The 27,572-nt window shown below is 45.4% G+C and overlaps 1 long non-coding RNA gene across 1 annotated transcript in view; it reads right to left on the bottom strand.

The window, feature by feature from the left end:
• Positions 1-6,262: 6,262 nt before the first annotated feature.
• Positions 6,263-27,572, bottom strand: part of LOC138579887 (uncharacterized) — a 39,676-nt gene continuing 18,366 nt past the window's right edge. The window contains exon 3 of the long non-coding RNA XR_011304153.1: positions 6,263-8,702. This is a non-coding gene — a long non-coding RNA (uncharacterized lncRNA). The remainder of the gene's footprint in view (positions 8,703-27,572) is intronic.

Here is a 27,572-nt window from a genome sequence, read left to right as displayed (position 1 = left end):
TATTGGATTGTGTAAATCATTGAATGACCTTCAAACACACTGTTTAAATAATACAGTGTAGCCCAAGTCACCGGCACAACCAGCCCAAACATATACTAGGGAAGCAAACGCCTTACTAGTGGTGTTTAGAAGAACAATGAGGTAATATTAATGAGGATCTTGTTTAGATTTCTTTTTACGTATGGGTATTATAATAGTCTCGGTCTATGATATGGGTCGCATCAACTTTCAATTAATATCCATAATTAAAGAGTTCAATACTGTACCAGATATCACAGTGTAATTTCTAAAAATGACATTACAGAGTCAGTCTGGGCCAGGGGCTCTGGCCGACTTCAGATTTGCTATTAGATTGTTAACGTTGAATACTGAATGGTGGCCCTCCCATGGATGATACTGATCAAAATACTGATGATCACCCATCTTAGTTTAATTCCAAAATGTTTGAGTTGTAATTTGCAATCATTGTCTATTCCCAATCAGATTTAACCATGCCTGCTCAGACTTAAGACTTTGCTATCGGTACTTATTACAGTCAGCATGCATTGCCATTCAATATGCATACCATTTTACTTATGCATCACCACCCAATATTTATACCATTACTTGGCTTGTGATTATATTTGTTTATTATATTTGTTGAGAATTTACAAGATTTAAAGTGTCTCTCCTCAACTCGTGTTTACAGGCAGCTATCTGAGGGTCATAAGGTGTAATTGTTCTGTTCTAGTCTGAAACAAAGCAATTTTGTTACCAGGAGCCCAGTAAGTTCATGTATCCATACAGAAAAAGTATGTACACAGAAACTGTCAGATTTATAGTCGATACACTTTTTCCCTCTAAGGTATATCCTCTGAATTTACACCCCCTGTTATGCAACCTCACCCCACCATTCTGGGAGAAGAAACTGCTGTATTTGGAGTTGAAACTACGATTTATTTAAATCATTCAAATCTGAGGTAGACACGAAACATAGGGCCTAATTACGACCCTGCCGGTCCGGAAACAAGGGTGCCGGTAAGCTTACCGGCACCCTTGTTTCCGGACCGGCATATTACAGGTCTGCCTGCCGGAGCCGCTGTGCTCGACAGGTCTGACCCTGCCGGGCACAGCAGCCACGGAAGGCAGACTGGTCACGGAAGCAGTGGCACCGTAAGCAATGGTGCTGGTGCTTCCGTGTCCCCATGGAATGGGGACTTACAATTTACTGGTGCCTGACTTTCCTGGCTGCTGGGGTTGTAATCTCCCGGTGGCACCGGGAAGTCAGGCGCCGGTAAATATTTACGGTCCGGCGGCAACCCGCCGGTAACACCGGCCCAGTTACCGCCGGACCCGTGGTGAGGCCCATTGTGTTTAGGAAGTCACCACTATAACTTACAGACATTTGTAGCTAGACTACCAAAGAAAACCAATGTAACTAAAATATTGCTATTTTCACACCCATAGGTAAGTATGTCAATCAAACAAAATTCTTCAGAGCATTTTATTTTCTCCAATATCACTGACAAGCATTAAAATAAATTACATTTGAATAAATATCCCCTAGGTTTAGATGTGGTGCTTTGGGTTCCTAGTATGTGCATGTAAATGGCATACAAGCTATGGTTGGTTTCATCTAAATCTACCGGGTTGAGTTAAGGGAAAATGTGTAAATCAATTTCACACGCACAGAATATTAATTTATCTACACTATGTGTCCATCAAATATTATGATTTTCTGAAAGGACAACAAATACCCCCTGGTTCCCTCCGATCATTTTGGTGTATCTAATTCAGGGTCCTTTAATTTTAACGCAATGTCAATGGAAAAATTGTTCCATGAAATTGCATCATCCTCTATGGGAATGGAAGTGGTTCAACTAAAATCCATTTCATCCCAGTATCTCTTTTTAAATCACTTGACTTTCTGTAGTATTGATTTATACATTCTCGGTCAGTCTATGAAGCATTTACCTCCATTCAGAGCACCATTTGTTGACTATACTACTAGCTGGTGTCCTTCTGTGCTCCAGCCTAGTATTTGCACCATCACTACTTTCTTGTTCCGATTTTTGTTCTTTCGATACTGCTCTTATAATGCCTAGCCCAATCCTTACTCATTGGACTTCTCGTTGCCCATTTTCATCTTTGACGTCTTGCAATGATTCTAATCTCATCTATCCGTCTAGTGCTTCTCATTCTTCATCCTTTAATGTTGCTCTCTGGAGTGCTCAGTCACGTTCTAAAAAATCACATTCTGTCCTAAATAAGTTTTTACGTTTTAACTTACATATGTATCACTAAGACTTGTCTCTCTCCTTCCAACAACATCTTTGTTCATGCCTGATACTGCTTTTCTGCATAGTCCTCCTCTTTCAGACAGGGATGGAGGTACTGGTATACTTTATCACTCTTCTTTTATGCTTAATTCTATTTCCTGGTCTCTTCCGACTTTTACTTCCTTTCAATACTCCTTGATTACTTTTTCTAAACCTTATGCAGCAACTTTTCTCTTAATCTGCCGTCCTCCAGGTCCAGTTTCCACTTTGTGCGATGACATTGATACGCTACTTAGTGCTATTTTGCCGTGCTCTACTCCTTTTATATTGCTGGGTGATGTTAACCTTCATCATTCTTCTATTCATGCATCTGTTCAATTTTTAGCTATTCTTGATGCCTATCATCTTTCAGTTCTTTCTACTCCTCCATCTCATGTTTCTGGCTCCTGTCTGGATCTTATTTTTACTTCATGTTTGTCTACATATGCAGTTTCCGTGAATCCTGTCTGCTCCTCTGATCACCATCTTTTATTCTTCTAAATTTTACCCCAGTTCTATTTCTCATTCTTTCTTCCTTCCCTTCAGCCACTCCTGCTTATTTCCGTTGTGATCTTTGTGCTTTTAACACTCCTTTGTTTATATCTTCCTGAATTTCTAGTCTTCTATCTCACCTAGCTTTCGGTTGATGCAGCAGCTTCCGTTCTTTCTACTTGTCTCTCTTCATCTCTTGATGCATTACGTACTGTTCCTTCATTCTATCCTTCTTGGAAGCCTCAACAACCTTGGCTTAACTTGTAACTTCGATCCATGTGAAGAGTTCTTCGTCGCCTTGAGCAGCGCTGGTACAAGTCCCTTTCTGGCTCTGATCGCTTAATATTTTATTCTTACAACACTCTGTATGATGAGCCTTTCTCCTCTAGGCAGTCCTACTACTCTGATCTTCTGCACTCTGAATCTGCTCATCCTACATGTCTTTTTCAATCACTTTCTCGTCTTCTGTCTCCTCCTCTTGACTATTCACTTAAGTGTACTCCAACTGCACATGATTTTGCTACTTAGTTGCTAATAAAGTGATTACTCTTTGTGTGGCAATTGCTCCTTCCTTCCCATCTTCTTCTCACTTTCTCCTGCTATCTTCTTCATCATCTATGGTTATTGCCTCTTTCTCTTCGAATTCTAAATCTGATATTTCCCTGCTTCTTTCACGGGCTCACCCTACTGCATCTCCTAATGGCCCTATTCCCTCATCCCTTAACCCTAAAATCTATCCTTCTCTTAATTCTTATTTTACTAGCCTTTTTAATATTTCTCTTCGTACTTCTATTTTTCCTTCTACATTCAAACACGCTTCTATCCTTCCTATGCTGAAAAAACCTTCTTTAGATCCATCTTCTCCCTCAAATGTTTACCCTATTTCTCTTCTTCCTTATCTTTCTAAGCTTCTGGAACGGCTTGTTTAATCTCAGGTCTCCTCTTCTGTCACTGAAAAATCAATTCTTTCTTATTTTCAATCCAGGTTTTGTCCTCTTCACTCTGCTGAAACTGCTCTTCTTTCATTTGTGATCTTTTGCTTACTGCTCACTATTCTAGACAATCGTCTATTCTCATACTAGTGGATCTTTCTGCTGCTTTTGATACAGTGGATCATGTGTTACTCTTACAGTCTCTTTCTTGTTTTGCGCTTTCTGGATCTGTGCTATCTTGGTTTCGCTCTTATTTATCTAACCGCACTTACTCTGTTTCATGGGCTGGTGCCTGTTCTGATGCTTCACCTCTTCTTCATGGTGTTCCACAAGGCTCTGTTCTTTGCCCTTTCCTTTTTTCTCTTTACACCTCTCTTAGTGCGGCCATTATTTCTTCTTTCGGGTTATCACACTATTTGTACTCTGACAATACTCAGCTCTTTTTGTCTTTTTCTTTGTTCACGCCTGTTATTCACAGGAATCTTTCGGCCTGTCTTTGTGCTATTAAGGCTTGGATGTCAGATCGTTTCTTGTCCTTAATGCTTCAAAAACTGAAGTTCACTTTTTCCCAACTTGCACTAGGAATATAAGATATCATCCTTTGTTTTGTTTTCTCCTTCTTGTATTCCTATTTCCTCTACTGCTCAGAATCTTGGTCTTTATCTTGAGAATAACTTCTCCTTTTCTTGTCATATTTCTATCATTTCTCATTACTGTTGATAACACTTTTTAACATTTGCAATGTTAGACCTTTTCTTACTTTTAGTAATTTTGATTACTTCATTTATTTTTTCACATTTATTTTACTGTTCAGTTTTACTTTTTGGCCTTCCTGTTTCTCGACTTGCCCCTTTAAAGTCTGTTTTTAATGCTTCAAATTGCCTTTTGTATCTGCTATCCCCTCCTGATTCCATTCCTACATCTTTATCCTCTCTTGGATGGCTATCTTTTCATTCGCGGCTTAAATGTAACTTACTGTTCATTGTGTTCAAATCTCTGTATGGTCTTGCTCCTTCTTATCTTATATCCCTGGTTTCTTTGTATGCTCCTTCTCAGGTCCTTGAATCATAATCTCAATTTCTACTAACAGTTCCCCGCCCTGCTTGTGCTCAATTGCATTTTTGGTTTTTTCTTTGCTTGCTCCGCTTCATTGGAATGCTCTTCCTCTTTCTCTTTGATCTGTTTATTATTCTCTATTTCGCTACTCCTTGAAGAGCTATCTCCTTCAATCTTAATTTTGTATAGTATTCTTTTTGTTTCTTATGGCAATGACAATTATTCTTATTGTTTCACTTTGATGTATTGCTTAATTTTGCATTCATAAATATTGTATTGTAAATTGGCATATGTACAGCACTTTGGTGTAAGGTGCTATATACATACAAATAAAATACAAATAAAATACAAACAAATGCTAAACTTGTGATAGCACGCAGGTTTCAATTTACTTTGCTATGAATGCAAGGGGTTCCAGTTTATAACTGATCTTCCCATGGTTTTAAAAATGTTCAAAAAGCAGGATGCATTTCACAACAATATGCCATAACATTTTACTTGCTTTCAATTGGTTATAGTCTATCAGACACTGTACACTATCCACAGGAAACGGCTATTTGTTCTACACTAAATCAGATCTCACTTGGGTTTGAATATACGGCATGTGCATTTCACACTTAATTGCTTAAGTATTCTATTTGCAATCAGCTTCCTCCCAATGTTCCCTTCTCCCAGTTCCTCCCAAACCAGGGACTTGGCAGAGAGATGATTACAGTGGACATTTATCGAATTACATTGTTTTTATACTAACTTTTAGATCATTATTTAAAGCACAGAGCCAGCATGGATCCCCACAGCCTCCAGGTAATCTCCCCAGTCAACCAGGCCCATCTATTCTCTACTTTACCCACCTCTGGGTACTAGGTCTCCTCAGGAAAAATCTGTCTGCATCAGGCTTCCTCTTGGACAAGGCCCATGTTATCTTCCATCTCCATATCTTTTCCCAGATAAACCCTCATCCAATTTCACAGAGGTTTCCATTTATCCCAGAACTCTCTTCCCACTTCATGAGTTTCTACTTAAATACCCTCTCATGTTCCCACATTATGTAACACTGACATCACATTTTCAGATTGGTGAAATCTTCCCATTGCCTTGCTTAGCAGGTTGACACTCCTTAATGTCATAGTGGAGCTGAACAATTTTGACTCATGGTCATATTTTCTACCATATGTCCCAGTATGAATGTTTTACTTCAACAAAATATGGATTTTTAGATCTGCACAATCAAGCCAAATTAAGGCATATGCATCATGAATTTGTGTGGTGAATTGTGATTGCAGTATTTATATTTATATAATTTATCAATTATAAATAAATATCAGTATTTCATGTTTAGTCTCATTATATAGGAGGGACTCACGGTTCCAAAACACCTACCGTTTGGATTCTAACTGAATCCCTCTGCATTGTAAAGATATTGCAATGATACAGCCAAATCACTTTTAAATGCACCAAATAATATTTATTTAAATGGTCCGCTTTTTTTCTTGTTGAACTGAGCACATGACACCCTGTTTCATAATAATCAATCATGTGAGCAGCACTCAGGGATCCTTTGTGACGCTAATGATTAATATGGGGGACTCACATGTCTCTTTGTTTGATTTTCCATTAACTCCAGATAGTGCATTTTATAGGGAGGCTGAATACTCTAATGGTACTTTGAAGCCCAGGGTCTGGGAAATAGGCTTGTTCATCATGTGAGCAATTAATATATGTGTTTTTGTTGTAGTAAACCTAATGTGTTTCTTTGATGGCTGAATAAGAGGATCTGGCCCCCAGATGGAGACTTTCCCCATCAGAAATGTGTTTTAAGGTAGATTGTGTAGAAGGTTATTTTCTATCAGATAGACTAAGGAACTAGCAAATACAAGCATTGGCAAAAGCCAAAATTCAAAATGCTATCTGGCCATGTAGATTAAACAGCAATGTATTTCCTGTATACATTCTAACAGTCTAACATGCAATTATAGGCAGTTGATGCATTTAAAATGTGTGTCTTGCCATGTATAGTTTACAACAATTTCTTTCACATATATTCTCAAAATGATAGTACGCTGATAGTACGCTGAGTAAATCTTATTACTGTTGGTCAAAGAATCTATCTTTACATTCAGCATTATTTTACATGTTTTGAATGAAATACATTCCAGACTTAAAGCAAAGTCTTGTACAATATTGTGCGTCATTTGAGACTACTTGGCAACACTTTCCAGGTAAATATACAAACAGGCACCAATTCTCTGTCTTTCTTGCATTTTGAGATCTTATCTGTAATTTTAAAGGTCCCTCTCCAACTAGGCAGACATTTCCATTCTTTAGATTGATGCCTTTGAACATTGTTAAACTTGATTGCCTACTTCATATTCAATTTTTTTTAAGACTTCATACTTACCGGATTTCTTTGGGTATAAAATATTTTTAAATGTGTTCTATATATTCATGAGTGCTGGAGGCGTTGATCAATGCCTGTTCCTGTATTCAGTACAACAGATGAAGACATCTTGGATGAAGAAATCTTGGTTGCTGAAATAGGGGTAGACCTCAAAGCCATGAGAGATAGTGGTAATAGCAAGTCCCAAATGGAACCAGAATACACCACAAACTTGTTTAGGTTTCCCACAGTTGTATTAGCATATCTCTCCAAACACCCCTGCTGATGCCAGATGGTAGACGATGTGTAACTTGCATTTTCAGCAAAATGTCGCACATTTTACTCATTACCTCACTGGTAAAATGACTACTCTGCTCAGACTCAATCCTTTGTGTAAAACAAATCACTGGACTAATAAAGTACCTCTGAAGATCAGACCATAGTAATGTCATTACTCTCTATTGTAAGTGAGCACAGTGCATGGGAGAACTCAGTTGGACTGAGCACACACTAGGCACCCTTTAAAATAGATATTTATCTTCACACACATATAGAATCTCTGTTGTCTTTTGAAATCCCTGATAAGCAGCTGCCTCTAGATCGTGGGAACAATTTAACATTATGCTTTATAATGAGGTCAGTGCCACCCACTGAGTGTACCCAGATTGGTGTTTCTAAGCTTTTCTGAAACTTCCTTAAAAACTAAGATTGTCCGTTTCTCGACAATCATGTCCAGATAAGGGGAAGTTCTCTGGGTGTTCTACATATTGCTAGAATGTTCCAGTAATCAGGTCTTTATTCTGTGCAGTGATTAGAACTTGACCTGAAGCAGCTACACTCCATTCAAGGGTGGAAAGCTAAATTGCAACTTCAGTTTTTTGTTGAGTTACTGCTGTTATTTGCATTTCTCCAAGGGGATTTTCCATATCAATGCATATTGCCCCTTAATTCAAACAATAGATGATTTAGTGAAGTCAAACAATATGTTCTCATAATGGGAGAAAATTAAGTTTCTGTGTTTTTGGGGTTTGTTGTTGGCACAACGAATATCTCTGGCTTTCCAATTGACTTTCCAATTGACTAAATGTTCAACAAATCCATTTCGGATATAGTCTGACTCTAAAGTGCAGAGTGCTTAATAGCTTCAGACACAACCCCAATAATAATTGACATGTTCCTAAACACCAAAAGGGCATAGATCAACTGTATGCAGCACTCAGACATAGATAAAGGCATTACAAACAGAGCGCAATCATTGACAATAATCAATACGCATAGATCTGTGGTAAACCTATACATAAAACCTAATTTCATTAAAACAAGACTAATTGTTCACAAAGAAATGCAGAAGTAAAACCTATCAGTACATACATGGTGGAAAGTTACATATTTGTAATCAGAAATGCAGTTCTCTTTTTCCAGGCATGTCTCATATAGCTGAGTAACTGACTTTCTTTCATATAGTCATTTGATTCCTCACAAAGGTCTAGAGCATTTTGAGCATCGATTATGCCTTCTTGTGACATTAGTGGCTTTATCCAATGCGACCTAGGAGAAAAAAAATAAAATGTAAAATGGTTTCATCCATTGTTTTGCAGTAGAAACATATCTTGGGTAACGAATGCCCCCATTTGAATATAAAATGCCCAAACGGTAGTATCCCCTTTCAATAGGAATAATCAGTTCCTGGAGTCCCACCTATCGAGATATGGTACCAAAGCATTAGATTCCTTCTTACGTAAGTAATTCATGACCAAAATACTCTTCGCCACCAAAACGGCATATCTCAGGATTAACCCAATGGTCTAATGCCTTAATTAAAAGTGTTTTTGATTGAGGACCCACATGTTGCGAATGGGACCAAAAACTTGAGATATGAAGTTTTAACAGCATATCTTTTATGTGTTTTAGCCATGGTAAACTAACTGCACCTGGACACTCTAAAAGATTAATTGAAATGATCAAGTAATCTTTAAGATCCAGATCTTCACCCAGTATGTCAGTGATGTTAGCTTTATTTTGTAAGCAATGCCCCTCAGGCCAAATTCAAGCAAGGTTGAAATTGTCGGGGCACTATATGGCATCCAAAGCAACCTTTCAACAATTCTATTTTCTGGATCTGATGTGAGTCAATATAGCCCCAAACCTCCACTCCATAAATCACTGCCGAGACAGATTCCATAATAAAGTATAGAGTTCAATGGTGCTAGATATTGGTCTATCCTGTTCTTGAAATGGTGCAGCTCTTCTTAGCAAGTGGTTTCCATGAGAGGGAAGCATTTAATGCCCAAATAATCAAACGAATCTACAATCTGAATCTTTTTCCTCATCAGACTGAATAACAGATTTGAACGCTTACTGTATCTGGGGTGATGACAGACAAGGATCTTAATTTTCAATATATTGAGCTTTAGTCCATTTTCTTCAAGTAGCGTACATAAAGATGTCAATTGGAGCTGCAGACCCATTGGAGAATTGGATAGAAGGGTTGCATCATCAGCATAAAAGAGTGGCAATTTTCTGCCGACCCATCTGTGGGGCATCTGCCAGAATCTCCAATAGCGCAGTTATTAAATCAGTAATAAACAATGAGAAGAGTAGGGGCATCAGAACACATCCTTGTCAGATATGTAAGGGTGCAGAAGTAAGAGATCGACACAATAGTGGCATGGTGATTGCTACAAACGTTTATTGTATCAAAAGGGAAAACCCTATCTATCCCTTATAGGAGGGGTTTCCCTGCCTCAAAAAATAAACTAAGGAACCTGTCAGTATGTCCAAAATAAAAAAGTGTCCACCATCGTGTCAACTTCTACTTTTTCCCTAACACTTAAAAATAACTAAAGGTAAAAGTCTCTGCTGTGTCCAAAGGAATGATGTACTTCTTCTGGACAAAGGTCTTTAAATTTCCTTTGAAACAGGCCACGTGGAGTATTTCCCTTCCCCTGGTTTCTCGGTTTCTCAAGGTTCAACAATACCAGAGGGGATGATTCCCTTCCCCTGGTTTTTTCAACTTCCTTATTTGTGGGTCCTCGACCCTGGTTGGTCTACCTGGTACTCTTCCTTGCCAGGTACTGTGGTCGAGTAGAGGTATGATGCTTTTCTTTCCAGCTCTCTGTATCCAGTCCACCTGGTTTACTTCCCCACCAGGCACTTTACCTAGGAAGAGCCAAAAGAATATACTGGGTTACTTTTATGGGTGTGGGTCCCAGACTCGCACTTTAGCTCCTTGATGCACAGACCACCAGGTGTACTCTTCTGCCAGGTACTGTGACTATGAGGAGCAATGAGGATGCTTTTATGGGAGTGGGTCTCAGACTCGCACTTTCTATCTTCTTTGCACAGTCCACCTGGTATACTCTCCTGCCAGGTACTATGTCTATGAGGAGCACCGAGGATTCTCTTCTAGTTGAGAAAGTTCTTTGGTTTCTATTAGGGTCCTAGACCCTTACTCCTAAGCTACTTTCTTCTTTCCCACCTCTCAGCTACTGGCTTGGAGCCCCAGCGCTTCCCCTTCCACCCACATACCTTTTCTTGCAGTCTGCGCTGGTCCTAGGGTATTTGGAATGCCTGCAATCTACTGTGGGTCTTCCCCGCCTGTCTGCATCTTCCGCTGATCTGCTGCGGCAGCACTGTGAAAAGCTTTGCCTGACTGGTGTGGCTCCTGCTTCCCATGCTCACCGGTCTTCAGGGACATCTGGAGCTTCTTCTTCTCAGCCTCTCGAGCGGTCTGTCTACACCAGAGCTGCTTGGCACCGGCTTGCTGCCGCCTCGGCGTCCCAGTCAGCCTATTTGGTCCTCTTCCTGTGTTCGCCTTTGCGGCCCTTGCGGGGGGGGGGGCGCTCAACAGACTCTTAATTCCTTCTTCGGTTTTTATACATCCGCAATGTCCGCAATGTCCACAATTACAAGTCTGCTCTTGTTGGTTCTGCGGGGTGCTCTTCAGCACTGCACGCCTCTTCTTCATCCCATCATCAGTGTTGCTCTCTACTGGGTCACAGATGTTTTACCTCATCCCAGTTCTGCAGTGGGCCGCAAATGGGTAGTCCCTACCCTTCCTCGTCTCAGTATAAGGTAGCGGGGTGGAATGGTCTACCCAACATAGACATATTTAGGTGGGTGGGACTTTGTCACCCTTTAGGGGGTCAGAGGGTGAGGGAGGTGGTAAAGGGGTGGACTGGTACCGCGTTCTCCCTATGATGTCATCCCATATCTCATAATGGGTTCCTCTCCCCATGTGAGCCTCCCATGATGCAGCACACCCAGGAGGACTATTGCTATGTTATGTTAATGGGAATTTGTATAGCGCCCTACACCATTGATATGGTCTCAACACACTGTAGGTTGAATGCCCTCAGGGACTGGAGTCTAGGTCAATGGAGATATTCAGAGCAGCATATAGTGTGTGTGTGTGTGCACTCTGTATGTGTGCAGCCAGACTGATTTTTTCATGGTGGATAGCTGCATTCTAATGCTGGAAATAGTGTGCAGGGTATGTGATACAGGTAGTATGTGTGCAGCTAGGCCAAATTGTCTTCGGGGTAGCTGCATTCTAGTGGAGGGGGTGGTAGTACGTGAGAATATATGTGCAGCTCAGCCAAATTTATTGTTGGGGATAGCTGCATTCTAAAGGTTGTTGCAGTGTGCAAGGTGGTATATAATTATGTGTGCAGCTAGACCGAATTGCTTGTGAGGGATAGCTGCATTCTAGTGTTGTAGGTGTTGAATGGAAAGTCAGGGTAGCGGGAGATATGTGCAAGCATCTGTGAGGTTGTAAGAGACCTCCACTCCCTGATTACCTTACTGTGCCTACCAAATTAACTATGCTCCCCTTTATAGGTGTATGGTGCATCATGAACCTCTAGGTCTAGTATGAATTTAGCTCTATCTGGAATCCACTCAGACAGGCAAAAAAGCAGTTTTAGGCTAACTTGCATAATCAGGCAAAAAGCAGTTTTAGGCTACCCTACTCACTCAGGCGAAATGCAGTTTAGGATGAGTAGCACACTCAGGCGAGATGCGAAATTAGGCCAACCTACTCAATCAGGCGATATGAAATTCTAGACCAACTGGCACGATCATGCAAAATGCAATATTAGGCCAACTTGCACAATCAAGCAAAATACAAACAACCAGAGACACACAGCAGTGGGAGAATACACCAAGATTCGAGACACCCAGCAGTACAAATGCACCTAGATTTCAGACACACAGCAGTGGGAGGATGCACCCAGATTTGAAACACGCTGCAGTGGAAAATGCACCTAGATTTGAACACACAGCAGTGGAAAAAAAATTCACCTAGATTTGAGACATTCAGAAGTGGGAAAAGGAACCTAGATTTTAAATGCACGGCAGTGGGAGAATGAACCTATATTCACTGCAGTGAAGAAATGCACTTATAGTTGAAACACAGAGCAGTGGAAAAATGCACCTCGATCTGAAACACACAGCAGTGGGACAATGCACCTAGATTTGAGATGCACAGCAGTGGAAAGAGATGCACCTAGATTTGAGACATACAGCGTGGAAAATGCACCTAGATTTGAGACATACAAAGCACCCAGATTAGAAACATGCCGCACTGGAAAATGCACCTAGATTTGAGACACACAGCAGTGGAAAAATGAACCTGGATTTGAAACACACAGCAGTGGGGCAATGCACCTAGATTTGAGATGCACAGCAGTGGAAAAGGGTGCATCTAGATTTGAGATGCACATCAGTGGAAAGAGATGCACCTATCTGAGCACACCGCAGTGGATACAATGCACCTAGATTTGAGACATACAGCAGCGGACAATGCACCTAGATTTGAGACATACAGCAGTGAGAGAAAGCACCCAGATTTGAAATGCGCCGCAGTGTAAAATGCACCTAGATTTGAACACACAGCAGTGGCAAAAATGCACCTAGATTTCCAACCCACAGCAGTGGAAAAATTCACCTCGATTTGAAACACACAGCAGTGGGACAATGCACCTAGATTTGAGATGCACAGCAGTGGAAAGAGATGCACCTAGATTTGAGATGCACATTAGTGGAAAGAGATGCACCTAGATTTGAGCACACAGCAGTGGACAAAATGCACCAAGATTTGAGACCTACAGCAGTGGAAAAATGCACCTAGATCTGAAACGCACATCAGTGGGAGAATGCACCTACGTTTCGAGATACACAGCACTTGGAGAATGCACCCTGCTTTGAGACACACAGCAGTGGAAAAGTGCACCTAGATTTGAGACACACAGCAGTGGAAAAATGCACCTGGATTTGAAATTCACATACAATCAATAGTGTAATGAATCCCCCCCGTCCCACAGTTTCAAACTTTGGCAGTGCAGTGAAATATCAGTCTACACAGTTAGGCCAGATGCGAGTAGGTCGAAGGTAATCAGGTAATAAGAGCAGTGCGGTTTTACAAGGAGCGCTGCAATGGCTGCACTCCCTGCCCACCCCAGGAGCTGAGCTCGCAAGAGCAACACCGATTTACAGAGCGTAGTACAGTGCCAAATTCTCATTTGTGGTACAGAGCCATGCAGGGTTAAGTGCTACTGGGCCTAGGGTTCCTTGTCCCAGGCATTCTTACCTTTCTGTTGTAGTGGGTTCTTGGCATTTCCCTAGCAGTGGATAGTTGGCCGGGGAGCATGGTTTTGCAGAGGGTCAAAGCCTGATGGGTTCTTAAGCACGATTTAGGGGAAGAGACAGGTCTTGAGTGCTTTTCGGAATGCCATGTAGTGTGTCGAATGAGGGGTGGCAGAGAGTTCCAGATTGTTGGTGCCTGGGTTGAGAAGGCGTACCCCCCAATCTGGGGTGATTTGAAGGAGGGGACCACAAGGAGGAGGGCAGTGCTTGACCTCAGGTTGGGGATAGGAAAGTAGGGCATAATCTTCTCATGTAGGTATTTGGGGCCGGTTTTGTGCACGACTCAGTGAGTAATGCACAAGATTTTGAATGTGGCTCGTCGCCCAATCGGGAGCGAGTGTAGTGTGTGGAGTGCAGGTGTAATGTGATCCCTACGGCCGTGGGCAATGAGGAGCCTGGCTGTGGAGTTCTGGACTCTTTGGTGTTTGTTTAGTTGGTAGGCCACTATACCCAGGTATAAGAATTTGCATAGTCAATTCGAGACTTGACAATGGACATAATTGATGTCAGTCTATGGGGTAGGTGAGATAAGGGAAGATACATCTCAGTAGCTTGAGGCGGAAGGGGCATGATTTGGATACACTGTTAATGTGGTGAGGGACAGGGTTAGGTTAGAGTCCATTGTGCAGCCAAGGTTTTGACTGAGCAGGAGGTAGAAGGGGGAGGACCAAGGGAGGGTGGCCAGGGAGACAGTTGTGGGAATAAGGCTGTTTTTCCGCACAACATGATCTCGGTAGAAGATGGGTGCTCGTCATCCAGAGATCAATGTCTCTCAGGCATGCTGTCAGGTCAGGGCGTGGCGCAGAGGTCGAATTGAGAATTCTTAGGATGATTTGTGTGTCATAGGCGTAGTTATAGCAGGTGCGCTTGTGGGAGCGGATGAATGTAGGCAGAGGGGTCATGTAGAGGTTGAAAAGAAGCAGCGATAAGCAGGTGCCTTGGGGGACTCCATTGATCAATGGGTGTGCATTAGAGGAGAAAGGGGGATAAGTGATTTGGTGTCTGTTCGTGAGGAACAATGGAATCCAGTTGAGCGCTGAGTCTCGGATTCCGAGGGAATGCAGTCTGTCAAGGAGGAGGATGTTGGTGATACTGTCAAATGCTGCTGAGAGGTCAAGAAGAATGAGTGTGGCACAGCCTTCTGAATCTGCGGTTACTTTAAGGTCATCCAAGCTAGAGACTAATGTGTATTCAGTTCAGTGAAGAGGACGTAAATCGGATTGTGCAGGGTCCAGGAGGTGGTTGGTTTCTGCGAAGCAGTTGAGATGGGATTTTGCAGTGCGGTCAATGAGCTTCACCAAGAATCCGGTGTTGGAGATGGGTCTACAGTTAGTTGGTTAGTTGGTTTTAGTGGGTCAAGGGAAGGATTCTTTAGAATGGGTTTGACATGTGAAACTTTGAAGGGTTCTGGAAAAAGGCTGGAGGTGAGATAGTCATTTAGGTTTCCATGCTGTGGTAAAGATTTCTTTGAGGAGCCAGGCGGGACAGGGGTTGAGGGAGGAGCCAGATGGTCGGCTCTCAGACAGCAGCTTGATAGACTCCAGAATCGAGATGGGGCTGAAAGAGCAGAACTATGAGGTCTTAGATGGCACATGGGTAGGTTCTTGGTCAATGGGCGTTGGACGGGCGGTGAGGTTGGCTAGTTTGGCGTCAATGGTGGTTGTCCTGTCTAAAGCTGTTTTGTGGAAGTGTTCAAAGAGGGAATTGAAGAGAGATTGGTGGCAGTGGTGCACTGTGGGTTCAGGAATTCCGAAATCATCCTGTGGAGCTCTTGGCTGCTTCTGCGGTAGTTCAAGAGTCTGTTATTGTCATTGGATTTTTTGGCCTTGCAGATCTCAGATTTGTAATTATGGTGATGGTGGGTACATGCTGATTTGTTTTGTGGGGTTTGGGTGCCTCGCCATTTGCGTTATAGGGAGTGGTTTCAGGTTTTGAATGTTTTGAGGCGGGGGGAACCACTTGGGGTTGGGCCTTGGCGGGCTGGAGTGGAGTTGGTGGGGGTGAGGGGAAGAAGTGTGTTGTGGAGCCAGGAGAAGAAAAGGTCACTGGATAAAGGTCTTTCTGGGGCCGGGAGTGAGGGGAGGGAGAGGACAAGGGCTTCTGCCAGGTCTGGGGTTGGACCTTGTTTCAGCTCTTGAACTGTGAGGGAGGGATGGATCAGACCTTGTGAGGAGGAGAGGGTGTATAGAGAAAGAAAGGGATGGCTTATTGGTCTTATTGTCTTGATGAGGGTTCTAGGGGTGGATATGGAGATGAGGTTGGTTGAGCTAAAGATGGCATCAAGGGTGCGGCCGGCGGTTTGGGTGGGTCCCGCTATCTGCTTGGTAAGGTTGAGTGTCTCCAGAGTACATACCAGGGGTTGAGTCATGGGGTTCTCAAGGGCATCAAACCAGATGTTGAAATCCCCCAGTAGGGTGAGTGCCGGGTGAGTAAGCATTGTGGCTGCTAGAGAGTCACATAAGGTGTTGGTGAAGTGTCTGTCCTATCTGGGTAGGCTGTAAATGAGTAGGAATCTGTGGGAGAGCAGTGGCGGGAAGGAGAGTTTGATTAGTAGGGATTTGCAGTTAACTGTGCAAGGCTGTGTGTCAAACAATGCAAGGTTATGTGTGGTTTGTGTAGCAAGGCTACTCCGTCTCCTCTGGAGGGTCTATTGTGGGTGATGAGGGAGTATTCAGTTGGGAATGCTTAGTGTGCGGTTGGTTTGAAGGCATCCGGGAACCATGTGTCTGTGATAAATATGATATCAGGGTTTTCTGATGTGAGGATGTAAAAGATGCTTTGTCTGTTCCTGTACACCGAGCAGGCATTGATTAGAAGGTAGGATTGTTTGTGGGGTGGGGTGGGGTGGGGTGGGGATGGTGCTTCTCTGGTTCTCAGGGGCGGGTGGTTTTGGGGTGGTTGGTCTGACCGGTGGGTGGGTGTTGGTGGTTGGGGGGTCTCTGAGGGTAGGATGGGGGGCATGGGTGGTTGGGAAGAGGGAGTGGGCATTCACAGGTCTTTGAGTGATGACGGGTGTGTTTCTGGGAGGGATGTTAGGTTGATAATGATCGGTCCAGATGGGGGTGTGGTGAGTGGAGCATTGTGTGGGTTGGTGCTTGAGGGGGCTTGTGGTGGGTGGCCCGGAGTTGATTGTGGGGGTGTCAATGGTGGGGATCTGTGTTGGTGGGGGGAGGAGGAGGTGGATTTTTGGCTGTGTCAAAAAAGACATTTGACAAGCATAGATATGTAAGGGGCCTGGTAGAGGGGCAGGAGAATTGTGGTTGGCGGACTGATGTAGGGCTGGAAAAACATGTAAAGCTGAGGGGGAGCGTGGTCCCTGCCTCTGTAATTTGTGTGCTTGGCTGCCCGTGGGGTGGGAGGGTCAGCAGGGAAGTGGGTTGAAGCAATGATTCGGGAAAGGGCCCGACGTGCCATGATCAGGGGTGTGAAAGGTGCAGAGGAGGGAGGTCTGGGAGGGGTGACCGCAGGGCCAGAATGATTGAAGTTGGGGTTGACAACGGGTGCAGGTGAGGGTTGAGAGGTTTCATAGGGCTCAGGGCAGGGGCCATGCTTATCAAGGGAGATATGAGAAAGGGTGGGGGTGAAGCCTTAACTGGTCCTGCTGGCTGGGCCGGCATTCGGGTGGTGTGGAACGGGGCATTGACTATCAGAGCGCCATCGAGTCCCCTTCATAGGGGTGTTGGGAAGAGCATGCAATGAGGAAGGAGAATGGGAAGGGTTGGAGTTGGAGGGGGGATGAGACGTGTTAGGTAAGTTCCTAAATGTAGGTGCAAGGGTTAAGTGGGGGGTGGGAAAGGGGTGTCTTTACATGTGCCAGAGGGCTGCCCTGGTATGGGAATTGGAAGATGTGTGGTGTGCGGACATGGCAGGGCATCTGTCTCTGGGCAGGGAAGTTTGGGAGGGGATGGAGGTAGGGATGAGGTAGGTGTATTCCTGAATGTAGGTGCGGGGGTTATGTTGGGGGCTGGAGTAATGTGTTTTTTGGAGTGCCAGAGAGGTCCTCTGGTGTGGGAGTTTGGAAGATGTGTGGTGTGTGGATGTGGTGGGGTGTCTGGTTCTGGGCAGGGGTGGATGGGAGGGGTTGGCGTTGAAAGGGGTATGAGAGGAGGCAGGGGAATTCCTGAAAGTGGGTGCGAGGGTTATGTTGGGGGCTGGAATGGGATGTGTTTGTAGTGCCAAAGAGCTCCCCTGGTCTGAGAGTTGGAAGATGTGTGGGGCGCGGTTGTGCGGGGGTGTGAGGCTCTTTGTCAAGTGCGATTGTGAAGGATGTGAGTATTGTGAGGGGAGTGGTGGTCTAGGTTGCAGGTGTGCCCTACTCATGGTGGATGGTCAGTGTCTGGTTTGCGCGGGTGGTAGGGATAAAATGGGGGTGAAAAGGGGAGGGATACTGGGTGTGGGGACAGTTGTCTTCCAAAGAGAGTTCTGTTACTCAATCAGGCGAACTGCAACCTAGGCCAACCAACTCAATCAGGGGAAATGCAGTTTTAGGCTACTAGCAGAGTCAGGGAGGGTGTGAGACACTTAGTAGTAGTGGGAAAACACCTAGATTTGAAACACAAAGCAGTGGAAGATGCACCTAGATTTGAAACACAACAGTAGTGGAAAAGTGCACATAGATTTGAGACACACAGCAGTGGAAGATGCACCTAAATTTGAAATACACACTAGTGGGAAAACACTTAGATTTGAAACACACTGTAGTGGAAAAGTGCACCTAGGAATTGGACTGTAGCCCACCGCCCTGGCCCCATCGGAAGGGTTGCCCCTTATGGGAGAAGGGATGACATCTAGGGAGTGGTCACACACCCCAAAATTGATGTTAAGAATTTCACTTTCACTTGTTGCCTCTCACCCATGTGTAGTTGTTAGGATAAAGGAGATGAATAGCATGAATGAGAGGTGTAAGTATAGCAAGCCTCACAAGGTCTTCTATAAAAGTGGACGAGAGAGTGTCAAGTGTAGCTTCAAGATCCACAAAACCAAAGTAAATGGGTTGCTTCCTTAGGGTGACAAACTTATATAATATTAATAACAATTGGAATTACCTGATTGGTTGTAGAAACCCCTTTTCTAAACCCTGTCTGCATAGGGGATGGTATTCTGTGTTCCGTGCACCAAAGAGCTGTTCTAATTTCTGGGAGCTTCCTAAATAGCTTGCCCAGGAAGTCGAGGAGGGAGATTGTCCTATAATAACAGGGTGAAATTAGAGGCCCCCCTCATTTACATCGGTATCAACATAGCACCTTGCCAACTGAGGGGAAGAGCGCTGAAATTAAGGAGTTCATTGAAGAACTTGGTTAAATATGGAACTAAAATTTTAAGCTGACTGGGATACAATCTGGGCCTGGCGCTTTACCAACCTTTTTCGAAAGACACTGGACCCCTCTGGGAACTACGCACTAAGTTCCGAAAGGTTCTCTTGTCTTTTGACAATACAGCCATGCTCAGTTCTTGCCAAGCCCTCACAGTGTAGTCTGCCCTTTTCTGGATAATTAGGTTTTTATAGAAAGCACTTACTGACTTCACTGCTTCCATCAATGCCTTCTTTACTATACGGCATATGTTGTATTAACCTAAATTGGTTATTTTAGTAATCATTCTACTAATGTGAGAGATGCTTGTTTGATTGTTTCATGTACCTGTATTTAAGCCCACTGAAGAATTATTATGCATGTCACTGATATGTATATTTATGAAGTGTGATATTTATCATATGATAATTCATTTATAATGCACCTGAGCACAAGCATGTCTGGGCGCGACAAGACAAGGAAGGGTAGACAGAGGGAGGACAAAACAAACAATCTTACTAGGCATTGTGTCATTCAGATCATGCAAGAGCGAGGGTGAGGGAAGAGGACAGTTGCCAAGAGGGTGGTGACTCAAGCAAGTGCAGAGAGGCAGGGGACTGTAGGGTTGCAGATACAGGCCCTAAGTGGGTGGGAGGTCCTGATACAGTGCAAGAGGCTACTGGTCATGCAGGAGCCTGGTGCCCAAGAGGTTCAGTAGGGCGGTCAGGTAACCAGTTAGCACAGCAAACAGGCGCATCAGCAGGGGAGAGGGAAAGAGAAAGCAGAAGCGAAGAGGAATTTCTTGAGTTGCTTCCAGAACCTTTGATGTCCTGCTCCAGTTTGAGAGAGGCAGGGAGGATGTTCCAGAGGGATGCCCCAGCCGAGGACAGAGATCTACCCCCCACTCTCTGCCTGGATAAGTGTCTGACCCTCAGAGAGTTGGAGGTGAATGAGCGGAGAGCTTTAGAAGGAAGATGCTTAGGAAGAGAGAGTTGGATGTAATGTGGTCCCCGGCCCCAGAAAGCGTTGCAGCAACGCAGAGGGTCTTGAACTTGATCCTTGCAGCCACCGGGAGCCAGTGGAGAGATGTCAGGGCTGGAGAGATACGATCCCTGGGCTTGAGGCCAAGGACAAGTCTCGCTGTCCTGTTCTGGATTAGTTGCAATGGGCAAAGAGTAGAGGCAGGCAGATTTAGAAAGAGGCTGTTGAATTAGTCCAACCCAGGGAGAACCACGGATCTAGAGACAGTGAGCTTCTGGGGGAAAGTGAGAAAAGGAAGAATACCTCTGAGGAGGTGCAGCTGGTAGTGTGACTACTTATGGATGTCTGAGATGTGAGGAGAGAAGGAGAGGGTGGAGTTGAAGATGACAACAAGGTTCTTTGCCACACAGGAAGGTGCAGGTGGAGGGCCCAGGGTGGGCGGCCAGAGTGCAAGAGGGAAAGCAGGAACAGGGGTCCCAATGAGAAGGATCTCAGTCTTACTGGCATTGAAGTAGGTATCGTTGGAGGCACACCATTCCTGAATCACGGATAGACAGGAATGAGCGAGAAATCAGAGGAGGCTGAGGGGAGCCTGAAGGAGAGCTGAGTGTCATCCACATAACACTTAAAGTTGGAACAGAAGGTAGAGAAGAGGTTGGCCAGAGGAGCCAAGTAATGGTTGAAGAGCAATGGTGAGAGGGTAGACCCCTGGGGAACACCACATGTAGAGAGAAAGGTAGGAGAAAGAAAGGACCCAAGTTGGACCTGGGAGGGTCGATCAGGGAGAAAGGAGGTCAACCATGCTAGTGCCTTACTCGTGATGCCCAGGTTGTCACAGAGACGATTGTTCAGGATGGCGTGGTTGATCGTATCGAAAGCAGAGGGTAGATCAAGGAGAATGAGGACAGAAGGTAGGTTAGAGAGCAGGTCTTCATAGGTGTTCAGGAGTGCGGTTTCTGTGCTTTTGGCTGCTCTAAAGCCAGACTGGTGGTCATGCAGACAACCAACAGATTCAGTGTGGAGAGTAAGCTGAGAGATGGCCAGCTTTTCCAGGAGTTTAACCAGGAAAGGAGTGATCGAGGTCGGGCGGTAGTTTGCCAGAGAGGAAGGATTAGCAGAGGGCTTCTTGAGGAGGGGGTGCACAAGGGAGTGCTTTAGGGGGGAAGGAAAGGTCCCAGTGGCAAAAGAGTGATCGTAGAAATCGTCCTAAGCTGGATCGAGGGTGTCAGTGTGGTCCTGGATGGTTCTGGAGGAGCAGAGGAGCACCTGCTGTGAAGAGACTTTCATAGCTCCACTTGTCTAGAAACAACGTCAGGAGTGAACACGGGGAAGAAGCAGAAAAGAGAATGAGAGATGGCCGGACAGGGCCCGGGAGTGGTAGAGGGAGAGGAAGAGGAGAGAGTGGACAGGATGTCCTGAGTTTTAGTGGTGAAGTGAGAAGCCAGGGAGAGGTGGTGACTGAAGCAGGATTGGCCAGCTCTTTGCAGATTTTGAAACGTTCGGCCGAGTGGTTAGCAGCCGCAGAGATGAGGGCTTGGATGTAGGCTCTCTTCTTGGACAGGACAGAGAGTCTATATTGCCTTTGGAGCAGGCGACAGGCCAGTTTGTCAGAGGATGAGCCTGATGCCCTCCACCTCCTCTCAGCCACCCTACACTTGCGTTTAAGGGTGGCGAGTTCGGAATCATACCAACAATTGCACTTGGATGTGGGCTTCAGATGGATCCTCATGACAGGGGCAATGGCATCAAGAGTCTTAGAGATCAAGAGATACAGGTTGGAGAGGGCTGCGTCAGAGTGTGAGTCAGCGGCAGGCGAAGGAGGAGGTGAGAAAGTAGCGGCGAAAGCCTCCACTGACACACGCTTAATGGGCCGGATGACCAAGAAGGTGGGTGGCAGTGCTGGGCTTGGCTTTGCCTGGGGGACAGAGAGTGACAGGTGAGAGGAGAGAAGAAAGTGGTCAGTCCAGGAAGGAGGAGTGGTTAGAGGGTTGGAGAGGGGGATATCTGACAAGATAAGAACATCCAGAGTGTGCCCAGCTGTCATAGGTACTAGCCTGGGGTCCCATTCCTCACTTGCACAAACACATGGGGGAAGGTGGAAAGAACAAATAGGGGCTATATGGGTAAAGGCCTGGCAAGCAAAACACTCATTTAGGCAGTCTTAGAGTGCACTTCACTGCCATGGACCTTGTTCTGGCATAGCCTTTATTTCTAGTTACTTCCTGGAACTCCAACATGGGTGCCTGTGTTACATCCAGGAACTGTGCACCCCGTTCTAGTGTCTGGGCATGGCTGCCTATATAAGCCACGCCCAGAGACTAGCCCATGCTTCGTGTGCTCTCTGTAGCCTTAGGCACACGCTCCCCACTGCCCGGACTTCCATCGGATTTCCTCACCTTTCTCCGCGATTGAAGCAAGCGCTCCTCTTCTCCTCATCGTGCCAACGCTCCGAACCGGCAAAAGAAAAAGAACAAGTTAGAAAGCAGTAAGTGTTTGCGCAACTAGTTCCTCTGTCTCCCGCGCGACAAGGTTGCCCCAGTACTTAAACACCTTCGTGTGTGAGCTGAGCGGTATACTTTCCACCGCGGCTGCATCCAGTCAGCTGCTCCGCTCCAGATGCCTTTCCGATTCCACAGTGGCCGCGTCCTGACAGCTGCTCCGCTTCTGGAAACTCCTGCAAAGACAAAGAACATTAGTTAAAGCACAGTTTATCCACAGCCCGAAGCTCATCAGTCAGCAACCCACTCTCTGCTTCACAACATGCGCTCATCCCACGACCAGTGAATTAACTGGCCACTCACTCGTACTACGACTGATTCCAAGGCCACCATAGAACTTACCTGCAGCCCACAGTTGAACTTACCTGCATTAGCAGCTACGTGGTCTTCAGGAACGAAGTCTACGAACAGAACTTCCTTGCAAACAACTCCCAGTGCAGCAACTGGGCAACGGCTGAGAGGAGTGTACTTCAACTGAAGGTCAGCCGCCAATCATCAACCAGGACCTAGTGAAGCAACTAGCCCCTGCGCCCCCAGACTACAGAGCCCCTGCGGATGCAGGCTGGAGAGTGCACCAAACTAAACCAAAAGGTGAGCCGCTTGGGTTACAGGGGGCTGGAGGGAGTGTTGGAGCACCTTCTCCCCAAAAAACCCTCTAAAGAGACATTCTCTTGGCAGGTCAGCTTTCCAGTCCAGGGTAGCGAGAGAACGAGGCCGGAGGAATGCATTGCTCCCGCAGAGACCCAGGTGAGCGTGACACCAGCAGAGTGAGTCGGGCCAGAAGGAAGAATAGAGAGTGAGATTTGCAGGGATTGTGAAAGAGCCCAGCGGAGGGGCTAGAGGCATTGAAGTGGATTTTTCCAATGAGGAGAATCTGAGAGGTAGAGGCTAGGATGGAGGGGGAGAGGTCGCCCCACTCGGAGAGGAAGGGGCCGGCCTGGCCAAGTGGCCTGTAGATGGTTTCCACAGTAAGAGAGAGAGGCCAGGAACGATAGAGAGCCTGCAGACCAGGCATTCAAAGGAGGAGTAGGCCTGCATAGGAATAACAGTAGCAGGGATCCACTCCGGGAAGATCAGGGCTAATCCACCTCCTAGATGGTTGGTTCTGGGTTCAGAAAAGGATCTTGTAGCCATCAGGGAGAGTGTCTAAACTTGTGACAGAGCTGGCCGTGAACCATGTCTCGCTGAGAACGAGAACATCCAGATCAAGTTCTTCGAGCAGATGTCAGAGGAGTGTTTGACAGAAGAGCAAGTTAAGGGTAGTGACGTGGAGCAGATTGCCACATTTGGAATAATTCTGTGCAAGGGTACAGGCATGAGGTCCGCCCTGCGAAGATGTTATAGGCGCCCGAGAGTGGGCAGAGGAGAAGTAAGGAGATGGCAGAGTAGTCAGAGAGGAAGAAGAAGAGGGTGCCAGAGGCAGGAGGAGGCAGAGCAACCACAGCAGCAGAGGATGGTGCCAGAAAGGTGGCAGAAGAGGAAGGTGGTGGAGGAGCCAGAGAGGTGTTTGTAGGAGTAACAGGAGACGGAAGGAAGTTGATAAGGCGCGGGAAGCGTCTATCAAAAAGGAGATTGGGCTGAGGACCCTGGACCAAGACGTGCCATTCAGATAGACATTAAAAATGGTCTTGGAGGAGTGGAAGGGGGCCAGGAGGAAAAAGGACAGAGACCGTATGTGGGGTCCATAGGCCTGGAGATGGAACGACAAAGAGGATATCGGTGAGGGTCTGTCTGTGAGGAAGCACTGGTGTAGGTATCAGCGATAGGGAAACATGGGTTGGAGACCAGTATGCCCCTTTTAAGCTTCGTCCTACCAGACCTAGTGAGAGGGATAGAATGGGGGATAGAATAGTAGTTAGAGAAGATAGGGGAGACTGAGAGCACCATGGAGGGGTGCGTGGCAGAGAGCAAGAGAAGGCAGCCCAAGCAGGAGGGGGTGGAGGGAGGTCACACACTAGGGGCACACAAAGGGGAAGGCACACAAGGAAGACGGGTACAGTGAGCACAGAGAACCAAAACCACAATGCTCGCACTTAGGGGGGAGGACCTAAAGAGAAGGAGACAGTGCAATAATGTTGCAAAAATTCAATAGAGACCACGGGGAGGGACAGGAGTGAGTGATGAAACGCAATTCAGTACAGAATACGCAGAATATAGTACAGAACACTAGTAACCCTGAGGGACCAAAAGGAGTAAGAAGAAAAATGCAACAATGACATACAAATATACAGTACAAAAAAATTGAATAGTCACACAACAATAGCGAGTGAGAGGGGAATGCAAATACAGAACAATGAACGCAAGACACTAGTAACCATGGAGGACCTAGAGGAGAAGAAGAGATTACAAACAATACAACAGGAAAAACAATAAATAGTCACAGGTAGGAGGGGACATGGAGGGGGAAGGAAGAGAGGGTAAAAGGACCCAAGAGACGTGGGGAATACGCACGAGGAGAAGGGCAGAAAGGGAAAGGACACGCAAAGACTTATGTGTTCTGTAAGTTGTATAACATGTATCGAAAATAAATCTGAACAGTAAACATGGACATAGTCTGAATCAGTTATAATTATTAGTTCCTGGAGCTGATGCTTTACATCAGGAAGGACAGCTTTGTAAATGGCCATCAGTTCCACCACCTGACTACTCTAGGGACAACTTTTATAGCTGGCTGAGAGTTGTAGGGGAGGCATGGTATCCCAAGTATGACACTGACACAATGGGTACAATTGGTAAAACCTTTATTGTGGTTGTTGGGGCTGGAGAACTCATACGCTGCCCCATTAAATGGGAGTAGGCTTGACAATCAAACGATAAACAAAACAGTCCTAGGAGAGTCTGACCCCCACTCCCACTTCACCCCTGCCCTCATTAGATGAACCAAAGGCTGAGTGATCTCTGCATAATTCTCTACGAATTTACAACTGTAGTTGGTCAGTCCTAAGAGACTTCATAATTCACATAGATTAGCAAGGTTCGTCAGTTTCAGTAGAGCCTAAACCTACTTTTTTCTGGGGCTTAAGACTCTCAGCTGTGATTTCATGGCCTACATAGTTTACTTTATTTCTACACCATTGTGTTTTTTGAAGAGATAATTTGACACAGTCGGGTCAGCAAGTGGCAGATCTCCACCAGGTATTTGATCAATAGGCCAAATTCGTCTTTATACACAATCAAGCATGGCTTTATGTAGGAATATAATTTCCGCTAATGTTCTGATGTTATCCAAAAAGAGTATGGTCTTTTTCATTTTTTTATCTTCATTGGCAAATTGTCAACATCTTATTTGAATCCTCATCTACCAATTTTCTCAAAATCATTATAAACGTTTTGTCAAATCTTTCTACCAATCTGTCCGCTGGGATGTGGTAAACTGAGGTTCGTAAGGTGTAATGTGTAGTAATTCCTTAGCTTCACCCATAAGTTTACTCATGAAATTGGCTCCCTGATCTGTCAAAATGTCCTTAGGGAAACCAACCCTCGAAAAGAATAGTAGTAGGTTTTTTAAAATGTGCTGGGTTGTGTTGTTCTCCATGGGGAAGGCCTCTGAGTACCGAGTAGTGTAATCAACGATTACAAGAACATATTTCTTACCCTGTCTATAAGTTTCCAACGATCCAATGATATCCATTCCAATTCGGGAGAAAGGAATGTCTGTTATTGGTAATGGGTACAGAGGATCAGGTAAGGGAATATGTGTGCTGGTTTTCTGGCATATTTCACATGTCTGAATGAAGTTCTTTATGTCAGCATGGATACCTGGCCAGTAGAATTTCCCACTGATGTGAGCTTGGGTTTTAGACAGTTCTAAATGTCACACTGTCAAATGATAATGCGCAATCTCTAGCACAATCTTGAAATGGGTTTTGGGTATTACTAACAGAGATTTACTTAGGCCTTCTCTGGAGGTTTCCTTTCTATATAGCAATCCCTGTTTCAGGAAGAAAAATGGGCTCCCCTTTTCTTGTCCTTCTCCCTCAGGAATCACTTGTTAGAAAGCCTCTGCGGGTGCTGGATCATTTCACAGGGCGAAGGCTAGATCAGGAAGTGATCAGTGTTTCATCGGCTTCTCAAAAGCCTAAGCTACCTCTCTAAGTTTCCTCTAGTTCCTTTCTTCCTTAAAACGGGGAAATATAGCCTCTTGAACTTCAGCAGCATAAGGCAGCAATTGAGCTACAAATTGGACACACATGGCCTCATCACGAGTTGGGCGGTATTCCGGTGTATTTTCCGTCAAGCGCTATTTGCGCTAACGTCACACTCTCTGTCGGATACAGCGCCAGATCATGAGCCAGCGTGCACGCGCACATGCCCATGGCGTTAACGCAAAAAGCGCCGGTGGAAAAAGTGGCGATGAACCCGTAAATCCAGGGCACATTGCGCTACCGCCACGCTATCAGCACACGCCTATAGCGCCGCGGGAAACGTGTCAGCGCCGGAATGGGAAATAAAGCGGAAGCCATCTTGGAAATCACAATCCGCTTAAAATTGCAGCCCCTGTAAGCAATCCACTCCTCTAAATCTCTGGAAATGTTACAGGAACGTACCAGGGGCAAGTCAGCCTTGGACAGGGTGCACAAACACAAGTTCACTGAACAGGAGCTTGCCATACTTGTTGAGGAGGTTTTGGGACATCAAGAAGAGCTATATAGCCCCCAGCAGCGCATGACAAGTGCACAGCGGCAAACCCAGATCTGGAGACAAGTGAGCCAGAACGTGTCAGCGGTGGGCCGTGTGCCCAGGGATGGGGAGGATTGCCGCAAGCGGCTGAATGACTTGCAGGTCCGTGTCCGTGGTCTCCTGGCCCAGCACAGGTGTAACGCTCACCTGACTCCCACGGAGGCGCTGATCTGGTCTGGGTTGCTGTGGCCTCTTCTAGGGTGATGCACAGAACTCGGAAGACCGACTGGACAGGACCCCCGAATCTTGCTTGTCTAATCCGCAGGAGAATCCTTCTGCAGATGGAGAAAGGGGGTTAGCTATCTACGGAGTGACGCTTTGGC

Source organism: Ambystoma mexicanum, chromosome 3p (assembly GCF_040938575.1).
Source record: "Ambystoma mexicanum isolate Mex_15411 chromosome 3p, UKY_AmexF1_1, whole genome shotgun sequence".
In the NCBI taxonomy this organism is placed as follows: Eukaryota; Metazoa; Chordata; class Amphibia; order Caudata; family Ambystomatidae; genus Ambystoma; species Ambystoma mexicanum.
Note: the sequence above shows the minus strand (reverse complement) of the source record. Positions and strands in the feature narration are given on the sequence as shown.